The 13,868-nt window shown below is 44.0% G+C and overlaps 1 protein-coding gene across 1 annotated transcript in view; it reads left to right on the plus strand.

Moving 5' to 3' along the window:
• Positions 1-13,868, plus strand: part of LOC126128123 (cadherin-86C-like) — a 334,718-nt gene that overhangs the window by 156,495 nt on the left and 164,355 nt on the right. The window lies entirely within an intron of this gene.

The raw sequence follows: 13,868 nt of genomic DNA on the forward strand, positions 1-13,868 counted from the left end.
ATATCAACAATCACCAACCAGCCTCAACCCTTACATCATTTTCTAAAATTTTTGAGAAGGTTAAATATTCAAGAACCGTCACCCACCTTTTCAGTAATGGAATATGTATTCAATCACAGTTTGTATTTCGAATGGTCTGTTGTGTTAAGGCATATAATATACTTTCACCGAGCACATAATACAGTTTTTAAATTGTGAAATATCATCAGTTGGGATGCTTCTGCGAAATTATCGACGGTATTCCATGGTGTTAATTATAATTTTCTATTAGTACAATTACGTTTTTATGGAACACGTGGTTCTGCAGATTCCCACCTTAAAAAACACGATGCAGGAAAATTTTTCACTAGGATGCGCGAGTAATGCACAAAGGTACACCATACCATCTTGATGTTATTGCTTACTGTTATTGCTCTGTGTTAATTATTTATCATTTATTTAAATCAGAAGGCAGAATTAGTCGTTTTGCATACAATACAAGCATTATTGCAAAAGAAACACGTAAACGACAAACAGTAAATGATCTATTTTTTAAAGTTATTAACGGGTTATACATAACTTCGAAAAACCACAGCTCATCCACTTTCTCACTGAAAAAAAAGAAAAAAAGAAAAAAACTACCTCAATATTAACGTAGTGCATCAACAAAAAATTGAGTAGAAGATTTTGAGTTCATGATGGGCATATCGATGAAAATTTAAGTTAAAAAAAAACATATATACCTGCTACAACATAAAGTTTCACCTAGTTTTGACGTAAGAATAATTGTCAATTTTCTGGATATGAAAATCAGTGCGATATTTTGCATAGATTCATTCATTCACTGACGTCCTATGGGATAATAATCTGGCATTACTCATCACTCACGAAAAAAGTATTCATTACACAAAAGAAAGTAATTACAATTATGTATGGGGTTTACATATGTACAGTTATGAGCCAAAACATTATGACGGAAGCAGAAATGGCTGCGCAGATTATCGAGGCATTACAAGTCTCAGTTCTATATTGAGACTATGAGAAAAGATCCTTAAAACTACAATCATGCTCACAAATTAAGAATAATGCTGATACATGGTGAAACAACGCTCTGGTGAGCGGTTTGCGGGTTTAAATCACCTCGGGTTATGACCATGCGTTGCATCTGACCTGCGGTCGTCGCACGGTGGCGCTGGCAGCAGTCCACATACGCAGAGGTGTGTTGGTGCACGTCAGAGTACGGTGCAGCGAGTAGGTGTGCAGACGTTTTCAGACGTGCCAATGGTGACTGTGTGTTGAAAATGGCTCAAAGAACACAAATTAATGACGTTATGGGGGATAAAATATTAGGGCGACTGGAGGCTGGTCAAACACAGCAGTTCGTAGCACGGTCCCCGGGTGCCACAAAGTGTGATCTCAAGATTATGGTAACGATTCCAGCAGACAGGAAACGTGTCCAGCCGCTACAGTACGGGACGTCCACAATGTACAACACCACAAGAAGACCGATATCTCACCATCAGTGCCCGCAGACGGCCACGGGGTACTGCAGGTAGCCTTGCTTGGGATCTTAGCGCAGCCACTGGAACAGTTGTCTCCACACACACAGTCTACAGACGACTGAACAGACATGGTTTATTCGCCCGGAGACCTGCAAGGTGCATTCCACTGACCCCTGGTCACAGGAGAGCCCGTAAAGCCTGGTGTCAAGAACACAGTACATGGTCATTGGAACAGAGGTCCCAGGCTATGTTCACGGACGAGTCCAGGTGTAGTCTGAACAGTGACTCTCGCCGGGTTTTCATCTGGCGTGAACCAGGAACCAGATACCAACCCCTTAATATCCTTGAAAATGACCTGTATGCAGGTCGTGGTTTGATGGTGTGGGGTGGGATTATGATTGGTGCACGTACACCCCTGCATTTCTTTGACAGAGGAACTGTAACAGGTCAGGTGTATCGAGACGTCATTTTGCATCAGTATGTCCGCCTCTTCAGGGGTGCAGTGGGTCCCACCTTCCTCCTGATGGATGATAACGCACGTCCCCACCGAGCTGCCTGCCATTGTGGAGGAGTACCTTGAAACAGAAGAAATCAGGCGAATAGAGTGGCCTGCCTGTTCTACAGACATAAACCCCATCGAGCACATCTGGGATGCTCTCTGTCGAAGTATCACTGCACGTCTTCAAACCCCTAAGACACTTCAGGAGCTGCTACAGGGACTGGTACAAGAATGGGAGGCTGTACCCCAGCAGCTGCTCGACCACCTGATCCAGAGTATGCCAACCCCTTGTGCGGCCTGTGTACGTGTACATGGTGATCATATCTCATATTGATGTCGGGGTACATGCGCAGCAAACAGTGGCGTTTTGTAGCACATGTGTTTCGGGACGGTTTTCTCAACTTATCACCAATACCGTGGACGTACAGATCTGTGTCGTGTGTGTTCCCTGTGTTCCTATGCTATTAGCGTCAGTTTTGTGTAGTGCCACGTTGTGTGGCACCACATTCTGCAATTATCCTTAATTTATGAGCATGAGTGTATAACTGAATGAGAAATTTAGGAACTTGAAGAACAAAACGGCTTCCGGCAGGCACGTCCTATAGCATTAGACAAGTGACTGACAAGAGAACGGCGCATAACACGGTTTTTGTGGACTTCAATAATGCCAGTGACAGTGCACCGCTTTCTCTGATTTAGAAACAATGAATAACCAGAACATTCATTAATGTTGTGTACAAGCTGTTAGAAGGCTGTATTCAGATAACGCTTCTTGTCTTAAGTTAGGAAGTTACTATCACAGACATTTAAGGTTAGCGGAGGAGTGAGACAAGGATGTTACTTGGCGTCTACGCTCTTTAAAATGTTTTTGTACGGAGCGATGAACAACTAGAAGATGAAGGGCAATAACATGGGAATTAGGTTGCGGGAGACGCCAGTAATGGACAGCAAATGAAATGTTAATAATTTTTTGGTCAATCGGCTAAGTTGTTTGTACTCGGTTATTGTTTGTGATAGCCCCTATAATGTTCTTGACGGAGCAGTTTATCGATTGACAACTTAGTTTTCCCTTGTTAACAAGAGTAATATAAATTTTTCATATTCACCATTCGATAGAGGTTTGATCTACAGGCTTAATTGTGAGTTACACCTGTAAAATGGTGACCCTGGAAACAAAAAAGAAGCAACAAAGACAAGTACAATGCATAGCGAGGGGTTAACTTCGCATTACGAAGAGATACAAGATCAAATGTAGAAAAAACTGACGCTTACAAGAAGAGCTACAAAGACAGATTTAAGGAACGGCAAGAACGAGACGCGTGCGACACAACGGGAAAGCGCGTAGAGAAACAGTATATGCGGCAGATGCTAGAACTACGACGTCTAACGAGGCCGCCAAACCAACGATGAAAACATAATTGTCGAAGTTATTACCGGAGAAACCTGAGCTTTGGTTCGCAGTGTTAAAATTCGCGTTTACACAGAACAAAGTCACGAATGACAATACAAAGTTTGCAGTTAATGGCCTGGACGCACAAGTGGTGGACGTCATTTTGAAACCTCCTGCACACGGGCCTTATCGTCACTTGAGAGACGTGGTGGTTCAAGGCACGGGTGAAACAGATCCTACAGTTCAAAGGTATCGGGTCAGGAAGCCTTCTGAATTCTGGCGACATCTCACGAGCAGGGTGGGAGAAACAGTGATGTCGGATGAGACCCTTTGACATGTGTCGCTGGCTGCCAGTGAAGACAGCAATAATCTCTTGCGGGAAAGACGACATTAATTCTGTGCCGACAGGGTGCACGCAGCATCAGGGCAGGCAAGCACCTAGGCAATAGAACAGGAAGCAGACGACCGCAACACAGCTGAGACTGCAGCTACACGACGGAAATTTAGGAAGTCCGTCGACGAACAGCTTCATGGTTTGAAGTCACAATTGAAAGAGACGCTAAAGCAATTATCAGCGCTATAGTTGAAGAAACTAGACAGTACGAGAAGTGGTAAAGCCGAACAACGGAGGCAAGGTCCTGAAGGCAGAATTTGCTGATTATCACGAAAAGTTCGGCATGCGGGCCACGAGATGCGTATTGCCTGCTCATTCCCAAACGGTTACAGCGGCCTGCAGTAGGTGCAGCACGCCACACAACTACACAAGAACACTAGAGCAGTGACACAGAGATGGGCATTACTGCAACGGACAGAGATGTAGGAGTGATTGAAGGCAACAAGGTCGCAGCGCTCAAGATCGGCCCCGTCATACAAGGGGACTCTTCTGTGCACACGCAGGCTTCTAAGCCAGCTTACCCGCTTACGTTGTCACATCGCATGTATGTTTCAAACAGGAGGACAAATCAATGCTACGTGATCGATTCTCAAAAATGGTTCAAATGGCTCTGAGCACTATGGGACTTAACATGTGAGGTCATCAGTCCCCTAGAACTTAGAACTACTTAAACCTAACTAACCTAAGGACATCACACAACACCCAGTCATCACGGGGCAGAGAAAATCCCTGACCCCGCCGGGAATCGAACCCGGGAACCCGGGCGTGGGGGTCGATTCTCGCTCGGACATTAGTGCACTGCCAGTAAAGCAGAAACAGGAAGTGGCAGTAGGCGCATCACTCCACTTAACCGCCGGTAACAACTCGCCTATCAGGGCATATGGAGAACACGGGGCGACCATGAATATTGGGTTCAGCAAGAGTGTTAAATGGAGATTCGTGCTGGCTGGTGTGCAAAAAACCGATCCTTGAGGCAGATTTCGTCCACGACCAATAGCTGGGTTCACTGCTGAGCTTAGTGCAAGTAGTGGAGAAGTGAAGCCAAGACGTGCACAATAGGCAGTAGTGCCATAAACGCTGTCGCGTTACTTGTAGAAGTGGTCACATATGAGACGAAGCAGGAGATTCAGAGTAACGGACAGAAGTAGTACGAGTACATACCACCATGCGTCATATCGAGACTACCGCAAGCCAACCAGTCTCCCGATAGCCCAGAAGACAAGCATCCAATCGGTTTGCTGAGGCAAAAGTGGTGTCTGACCACATGTTGCAGGCAGGAATCGTACGAAGGTTGGATAGACTGTGGTCATCACCACTGCATCTCGTTAGGAAGAGAGATGGCACGTGGAGACCCTGCTAGGATTACCGGCGTGATTAACGCACAAAGAATATCTGACCACTATCCTGTGCCAAATTTGCGGGATTTTACAAGTGTTTTATCTGGGGCTACGATCTTCACCGTAGTCGACTATAGAAAAGCTTATAACCAGATTTCAGTCACTGAAGAAGACATTCCCAAGATGGCTGAGTTAACACCTTTCGGGCTGTATCAACACCTCCTTATGACATGTGGGTTGAAGAATGCGGCTCAGAGCTGACAGAGATTTGTAAATGAGGTGTTGAGGGCTCTGGATTTCTGCTTTGCATATGTTGATGCCCCCCCATGAACCATGGACCTTGCCGTTGGTGGGGAGGCTTGCGTGCCTCAGCGATACAGATAGCCGTACCGTAGGTACAACCACAACGGAGAGGTATCTGTTGAGAGGCCAGACAAACGTGTGGTTCCTGAAGAGGGGCAGCAGCCTTTTCAGTAGTTGCAGGGGCAACAGTCTGGATGATTGACTGATCTGGCATGGAACAATAACCAAAACGGCCTTGCTGTGCTGGTACTGCGAACGGCTGAAAGCAAGGGGAAACTACGGCCGTAATTTTTCCCGAGGGCATGCAGCTTTACTGTATGATTAAATGTTGATGGCGTTCTCTTGGGTAAAATATTCCGGAGGTAAAATAGTCCCCCATTCGGATCTTCGGGCGGGGACTACTCAAGAGGATGTCGTTATCAGGAGAATGAAAACTGGCGTTCTACGGATCGGAGCGTGGAATGTCAGATCCCTTAATCGGGAAGGTAGGTTAGAAAATTTAAAAAGGGAAATGGATAGGTTAAAGTTAGATATAGTGGGAATTAGTGAAATTCGGTGGCAGGAGGAACAAGACTTCTGGTCAGGTGACTACAGGGTTATAAACACAAAGTCAAATAGGGGTAGTGCAGGAGTAGGTTTAATAATGAATAGGAAAATAGGAATGCGGGTAAGCTACTACAAACAGCATAGTGAACGCATTATTGTGGCCAAGATAGATACGAAGCCCACACCTACTACAGTAGTACAAGTTTATATGCCAACTAGCTCTGCAGATGACGAAGAAATTGAAGAAATGTATGATGAAATAAAAGAAATTATTCAGATAGTGAAGGGAGACGAAAATTTAATAGTCATGGGGGACTGGAATTCGAGTGTAGGAAAAGGGAGAGAAGGAAACGTAGTAGGTGAATATGGATTGGGGCTAAGAAATGAAAGAGGAAGCCGCCTGGTAGAATTTTGCACAGAGCACAACTTAATCATAGCTAACACTTCGTTTAAGAATCATGATAGAAGGTTGTATACATGGAAGAACCCTGGAGATACTAAAAGGTATCAGATAGATTATATAATGGTAAGACAGAGATTTAGGAACCAGGTTTTAAATTGTAAGACATTTCCAGGGGCAGATGTGGACTCTGACCACAATCTATTGGTTATGAACTGTAGATTAAAACTGAAGAAACTGCAAAAAGGTGGGAATTTAAGGATATGGGACCTGGATAAACTGAAAGAACCAGAGGTTGTACAGAGTTTCAAGGGAGAGCATAAGGGCACAGTTGACAGGAATGGGGGGAAAGAAATACAGTAGAAGAAGAATGGGTAGCTTTGAGGGATGAAGTAGTGAAGGCAGCAGAGGATCAAGTACGTAAAAAGACGAGGGGTAGTAGAAATCCTTGGGTAACAGAAGAAATATTGAATTTAATTGATAAAAGGAGAAAATATAAAAATGCAGTAAATGAAGCAGGCAAAAAGGAATACAAACGTCTCAAGAATGAGATCGACAGGAAGTGCAGAATGGCTAAGCAGGGATGGCTAGAGGACAAATGTAAGGATGTAGAGGCTTATCTCACTAGGGCTAAGATAGATACTGCCTACAGGAAAATTAAAGAGACCTTTGGAGATAAGAGAACCACTTGTATGAACATCAAGAGCTCAGATGGAAACCCAGTTCTAAGCAAAGAAGGGAAAGCAGAAAGGTGGAAGGAGTATATAGAGGGTCTATACAAGGGCGATGTACTTGAGGACAATATTATGGAAATGGAAGAGAATGTAGATGAAGATGAAATGGGAGATACGATTCTGCGTGAAGAGTTTGACAGAGCACTGAAAGACCTGAGTCGAAACAAGGCCCCCGGAGTAGACAACATTCCAGTAGAACTACTGACGGCCTTGGGAGAGCCAGTCCTGACAAAACTCTACCATCTGGTGAGCAAGATGTATGAAACAGGCGAAATACCCTCAGACTTCAAGAAGAATATAATAATTCCAATCCCAAAGAAAGCAGGTGTTGACAAATGTGAAAATTACCGAACAATCAGTTTAATAAGCCACAGCTGCAAAGTACTAACACTTATTCTTTACAGACGAATGGAAAAACTAGTAGAAGCCGACCTCGGGAAAGATCAGTTTGGATTCCGTAGAAATACTGGAACACGTGAGGCAATACTGACCTTACGACTTATCTTAGAAGAAAGATTAAGGAAAGGCAAACCTACGTTTCTAGCATTTGTAGACTTAGAGAAAGCTTTTGACAATGTTGACTGGAATACTCTCTTTCAAATTCTAAAGGTGGCAGGGGTAAAATACAGGGAGCGAAAGGCTATTTACAATTTGTACAGAAACCAGATGGCAGTTATAGGAGTCGAGGGACATGAAAGGGAAGCAGTGGTTGGGAAGGGAGTAAGACAGGGTTGCAGCCTCTCCCCGATGTTATTCAATCTGTATATTGAGCAAGCAGTAACGGAAACAAAAGAAAAATTTGGAGTAGGTATTAAAATCCATGGAGAAGAAATAAAAACTTTGAGGTTCGCCGATGACGTTGTAATTCTGTCAGAGACGGCAAAGGACTTGGAAGAGCAGTTGAAAGGAATGGATGGTGCCTTGAAGGGAGGATATAAGATGAACATCAACAAAAGCAAAACGAGGATAATGGAATGTAGTCGAATTAAGTCGGGTAATGTTGAGGGTATTATATTAGGAAATGAGACACTTAAAGTAGTAAAGGAGTTTTGCTATTTGGGGAGCAAAATAACTGATGATGGTCGAAGTAGAGAGGATATAAATGTAGACTGGCAATGGCAAGGAAAGCGTTTCTGAAGAAGAGAAATTTGTTAACATCGAGTATAGATTTAAGTGTCAGGAAGTCATTTCTGAAAGTATTTGTATGGAGTGTAGCCATGTATGGAAGTGAAACATGGAGGGTAAATAGTTTGGACAAGAAGAGAATAGATGCTTTTGAAATGTGGTGCTACAGAAGAATGCTGAAGATTAGATGGGTAGATCACATAACTAATGAGGAAGTATTGAATAGGATTGGGGGGAAGAGAAGTTTGTGGCACAACTTGACCAGAAGAAGGGATCGGTTGGTAGGACATGTTCTGAGTCATCAAGGGATCACCAGTTTGGTATTGGAGGGCAGCGTGGAGGGTAAAAATCGTAGGGGGAGACCAAGAGATGAATACACTAAGCAGATTCAGAAGGATGTAGGTTGCAGTAGGTACTGGGAGATGAAGAAGCTTGCACAGGATAGAGTAGCATGGAGAGCTGCATCAAACCAGTCTGAGGACTGAAGACCACAACAGCAACAACAACATATGTTGATGACGTATTTATATTCTTGTGGTAAGGACTATTGGACCAAACTGCTAAGGTCATCGGTCCCTAGGCTTACACACTAATTAAACTAACTTAAACTAACGTACGCTAAGGACAACACACACACCCATGCCCGAGGGAGGACTCGTACCTCCGACGGGGGGATATTAATATTGTCAAGGACAGCTGAGCTGTATGAAGAACTCCTTAAAGCAGTAATCGGCGGAATAAGGGAATTTGGCTTATTATTAAACGAGGCGAGACAAGAGACGTTTCTCGGGCACAAGGTATCAACCACTGCTATCCACTCTTTCAAGAAAAAGTGGAGACGCTACGGAATTTTCCGCGACCTACAGGTTATAACAGTTACGTTGATTCCTAGGAATCATCAAATTTTATAGACGCCACGTACCTGAGGCATCACTGACGGATGCACTAGCAGCGAGCAACACAACAGGCAAACAACACTTGCTACGGACGCCCATCACGCAGCAAGCATTCGAAAAGATAAAGACAAGTTTGCAAAAAGCAGTTCTATTGTCTCACTGAGTCCATAACGCACCGCTGCCAATTGTTGTGGACGCAGCCAGTTGGCTATTGATACAGCAATCCAGCAAAGCGTGTAAGAACGTTGGACGCCCTTACGTTTTTTTGTTTTGTTTTTCTTCACGAAAGTTATCAGAAGCTCAGTCTAAGAGAATCGGCAGAGTTTCTGCCACGATAAATTATAGCCACTTATGAGCTGATCAAGCCACAGATGAGCAGCTACAACAGCTGTTGAGAAACAACCCCACGTCCCTCAAACTCAACCAAGTGTGATTGCTGGGTAGGAGAGATCTAATTTGGTGCAATAGATCCAGGAACCTACCGAAGCCGTTTGCGACACAGTCGCTAGGAAAATCAGTTTTGGCAGCGTCCACAGCCTCGCACATCCTGGCACGAACACCACTGCCAAGGTGATGACAGAGAAGTTCCTATGGCCAGTATTTGGGCGAAGACGTACAAGGGTATTTCGGAAAGTAAAGATACACCGTACGCCAGAGGAACAGAAGAGTTTTGGCGAGCACGTTGGCAATACTGGTGTTAACCTTGAACCGTTAGCTATCTCCTCGCGGTCGTTCGGCAGTTGAACGTTGCTTCTGGTTGGAGTACGTCGTGTTTAAAGTGGCTGCGCCGATTTAGAATCCCGCCAAATGCGAAGTACGTTCCGTCATACGTTTTCTTCGTGCAATAGGTCAGCGACCAGCGGATATTCACAAAGAAATTGTTTCTGTTTATGGGAACATTATGAATCGACAAAATGTAACGAAATGGTGTCGTCATTTCTCTGAAGGTAGGATCGATGTTCATGACGAACAAAGAATAGGTCGGCCATCTGTGATCTATGATGCCCTTCTTCGGAGAACGGAGGAAGCAATACGTGCGAATAGACGTCTCAAATTGAAAGAATTGCTTCAGATCATACCGGATGTGTCAATGACAACTCTTTATGACGTTGTGACTGTCAAGTTAGGGTACAGGAAATTGTGTGCGCGCTGGGTTCCAAAACTGTTAACGGAAGAACACAATAAGAAAAGGATGGGCTTTGCACTCGACTTCCTCACACGCTATGTTGAAGCAGGTGATGAGTTCCTTGATCACATTGTGACAGGTGACGAGATGTGGGTTTATCATCATACACCTGAATCCAAGCAACAATCAATGCAATGGCGCCATTCGAAATGGCTCTGAGCACTATGGGACTTAACTTCTGAGGTCATCAGTCCCCTAGAACTACTTAAACCTAACTAACCTAAGGACAACACACACATCCATGCCCGAGGCAAGATTCGAACCTGCGACCGTAGCAGTCACGTGGTTCCAGACTGCAGCGCCTAGAACCGCTCGGCCACTCCGGCCGGCGCGTCATTCGCATTCACCAAAAGCCAAGAAATGCAAAACGTCGATTTCAGCGAAGAAAATCATGGCTTCTGTTTTTTGGGTCAGACAAGGCATTCTTCTGTTGGAATTTATGCCTCCTGGAACGACAATTAATGCTGCTGCATATTGCCAGACTTTGAAACGTCTTCGAAGGGCAATTCAAAACAAACGCAGGGGAATGCTGACAAGTGGAGTCCGCTTGCTTCATGACAACGCTCGGCCTCACACAGCGCTCGTAACGAAAGCACTACTCAAACAATTGAAATGGGACGTATTGGACCATCCGCCATACAGACCGAACCTTGCGCCCACCGACTTCCATGTCTTCCGTTACCTGAAGTCACATCTTGGTGGAAAATCATTCCACGACGATGAAAGATCAAAGATCAAGTTGAAATGTGGTTCCGACAACAGGACTGTGGGATACAAAAGCTTGTGCACCGACTTAATAAATGTTTGGATAACGGGGGTGATTATGTCGAAAAATTACAAATAATCCAGTTAATAAGATGTAACTGACGTTTTCTAAATAAATGTTCTATTTAAGGACTGTGAGCCATTGTATCTTTACTTTTCGAAATGCCCTGTCGAAGATGAAAAATGCGTGTTGGCATCTGCATCAACGAGTGGGAGACTTTTCAGATACGACAAGTCGATTTGCTCACGTGCACATAGATCTCGTGGGCCCACTTCCGCCATCGGAGGGATATCGTTATTTGTCTGTGGCTATGGACAGGTGTACACGTAGGGCAGAAGTTATTACGGTAGAAATAACAATAATAACACTCAACACGCAAAAGCCAGTCAAACTGTCATAAGCACTATAACAATTAAAAAGTCAAGAGTAATGAGGTGTTTCGAAAAGCTGCATAGCTGTATGAAGGTACTTTATTCGTACTTACTGGTTTCACGTCAGTATAGACGCATCTTCAGGTTTTTAATGGTTATATTTCCATAATGTAGATGGAAAATTATGGAGTCACAGCTTTCGGGAAGTTATCCACGTTAAAAGTCAAATCACAATGGTGAGTTGTATAATAAAATTGAGTACTCCCAAAAGATGCTTGTCAAAATGTACAAAGAAGACTGCTTAATGAGCCATGCGTCTAGGGAAAGTACTATAAGCACATGGGAAATAACATCCAAAAAATAAGACTTTAACATGGAACTGAAACGTCTAGAATGGAAGAAATCTGAAAAAGGTAATGGCATTCACGACTACATGTATTTCGCGATTCGGTTGTCCCGCACATGTCACAACAGACAGGCGGCGACAGTTTGAGTCAACGTTGTTTGTGGAGCTATCTATATTATGTGGATTGCAGCACCGCTATACTACAAGCTATAACCCCTCAACGAATGGAATGGTCGAGATACGGCGTAGAACTTAAGTTCCATGATAATTGTCGAACAGCAGCACTACCACTAGTTTTGCCACGACTACGCACAGCAGCTAAACCGGATATTGGGGCGTCGACCGCCGAGAAGGCATACGGAGAAAAGTTGCGTCTACCGTCAGAGTTCATTTCAAAAAGTAGACGTCTGTGGAACCAGAGTTGCCGTTCATGTTACAGCAACTGAAGTTGCAAACAGCCGAGGTATACCCACCCCGGTTTCACGTCACGGATTTAGAAATGTACTTGCACACAGGGGCATGGCGACATGCTCACATGTAATGATGCGAACCGATGCTGTACGGGCGCCGCTGCAATCTCCAAACTCGGGGCTTTTCTGTTTGTTAAGAGGCAATGAAGATACGATTCAAACGGGGTACAACGACCGGCCTCTTATAGTGTCGTGTGAACGGCTTAAGCCTGCATATCTGCCCTCCACGGGCGTGCATACGCTACAGCAGGAGAGGAGAACTACTGAACATGCGACTGCCACCATAGAGGCAGAACAGCCGGCGTCAACCAGGACAGCAAACGAAGACAGAGTCCAGGGACGCATACAAGAGCAGAGAGTACCGTATTTACTCGAATCTAAGCCGCACTCGAATCTAAGCCGCACCTGAAAAATGAGACTCGAAATAAAGGGAAAAAAAATTTCCCGAATCTAAGCCGCACCTGAAATTTGAGACTCGAAATTCAAGGGAAGAGAAAAGTTTTAGGCCGCACCTCCAAATTGAAACAAAGTTGGTCCATTGTAATATGAGACACAATTTAGGTCGAATGAATGACGATACAGCTACAGTAGTTTGGTTCGAGTCGTAAGCTTAGCAGTTAAGCTTTACCACGTAGCCATTGCTATGCGTCAGGCGCTCCGTCCGTATTTATACGGGTACCGTTCCTTTTTCACGTGCTTCGTCTGGTTTGAATCGATTGCTTATTTTGCTTTGATCTGATAAGTGCCGTTTTCTTTGTTATAGGTGTTTGCGTCACTCTTAAGCTGAAAATGCGTTACTGCACTGTGTCATGCATTGTTTGTCGCATTCTGATAGTGCGTGTTTACGGCCTGTCGCGGCTCGCGGCATGGCTTGCTTTTGTGCGCGCTACCGCCACGTACAATTAAAAAAAAAGAGAGAGGAATCGTCTCATTAGCGAAACAATGGCAAGAGACTGCTGTTTGTTGTTACTTACATTGCTGCTTTCTTTGATAATGGTCAACAAGAATCAAATAATAGACTGCGTATGATAGAACATGTTCTGAACGAGAGTTAGGCGAACATTTTTCTCCGTTTGAAAATCTTTGCGGCCGCTTCTTTATTACATCAAATTCTGCACTGAAATTAGAGTCATCTTAGATTTAAAAATCTAGTCACTTGCCGCGCTTCATTTCTGACTGTATCACTATTAGACATAAGAATAATATGAATATAAACATGACACGATACGTATATTATTCCGCGTTTGCTGTTGTCTGGCTCTAGTTTCGTAGTTTATTAGGCAGACAGGATTTAAATGAGATAGCAGCAAACACGAAAGAATACATGGCAAAATGTTTATATTCGTATTATTCTTATGGTGAAGAGAATACTGTATGTGATTCAAATTTCATCAGGTTCCTATTAGCAACCATCTCTTCTCACAGATAGGAAAAAATTCAGAACGTAGAGTTGGCCATATTGACAAACATCCCAAACAGTCTTGCCAGTCAGATTTTCATAGTACACTGAAATTGTGCTACATTCGAAGATGAACAATACGGAATTTGTATTTACTTCGTTGGATAATGTATGAAAATGCAGTGGTCGAAACTCGCGGCGGAGAAAAAAAGCTCGTCTTCCACT

The sequence above is a fragment of the Schistocerca cancellata genome, chromosome 1 (genome assembly GCF_023864275.1).
Source record: "Schistocerca cancellata isolate TAMUIC-IGC-003103 chromosome 1, iqSchCanc2.1, whole genome shotgun sequence".
Classification (NCBI taxonomy): Eukaryota; Metazoa; Arthropoda; class Insecta; order Orthoptera; family Acrididae; genus Schistocerca; species Schistocerca cancellata.